This window comes from Paracoccidioides brasiliensis, assembly GCF_000150735.1.
Source record: "Paracoccidioides brasiliensis Pb18 unplaced genomic scaffold supercont2.9, whole genome shotgun sequence".
Classification (NCBI taxonomy): domain Eukaryota; kingdom Fungi; phylum Ascomycota; class Eurotiomycetes; order Onygenales; family Ajellomycetaceae; genus Paracoccidioides; species Paracoccidioides brasiliensis.
Genome location: NW_011371366.1, coordinates 593,896 through 594,719, shown reverse-complemented (window position 1 = coordinate 594,719; position 824 = coordinate 593,896).

Sequence of the window (824 nt, the reverse complement as noted above, 5' to 3'; positions counted from 1 at the left end):
TCTCAATTACTCAATCTGCTGACAGATTTATATATCATGAAGTCTAGTATAGCTTGCTCTTGAGAATAATCATTGAAGGCAGACTCTGTTCTCTTGTATTAACTGACTCAATCACAGTCACTCATTTCCTATTTTCTAACTGTATAAAAGATGCCTTTCCAGCTCTTTCTGATCTAGTGATCACTAAGATTGTTGAAATAACTCTCATAAGAAAGCTAACTTCATCAAAATTATATGTATACTCAGATAGAATTTCATACTTCTTCATGACATTATTCATCATTCTAAATCACCTCTTTATAATCTCTGAATCTTCACATAGAGCTCACTGGTGATCATATCTATGTGTGAGTCTGATCTTCAGTTCAGAATGATGTTTAATAAATCTCTGCATTCAGCATTCTTCAATACTAGAGAATATGCTAGATTCATAGACTCTGAGTAGCTCAATGGCCATATATTGTATACTTGCAATTCAGAGAGGTAGGCCTCTCTCATCCATGGAGATTATTCATTGAACTAGAGCTTCTTCTTCTGTAGATGTCAATTTCTGATGTTGAGACTGGGATTTCACATATGGAATGCCTCTATGTAGTTGATTAAATAGAGTGGCATGAGAGACACCATAGGCCTTAGCAGCAGCTTGAATGCTAGAAATTTGCTTGATTTCATAGACTCTAATGGCCAAAAGAAGTTTTCCTTCCTGATTAGAGGCTTGAATTTTCATTGTGGTTGAGAAATTGAGCTTTGATTGTTGATGATGGGTTGAAATTGAAAAGGTGGCCAGTTGAGTGATCTGGCCAGTTGAGTGATTGGTTACGTGA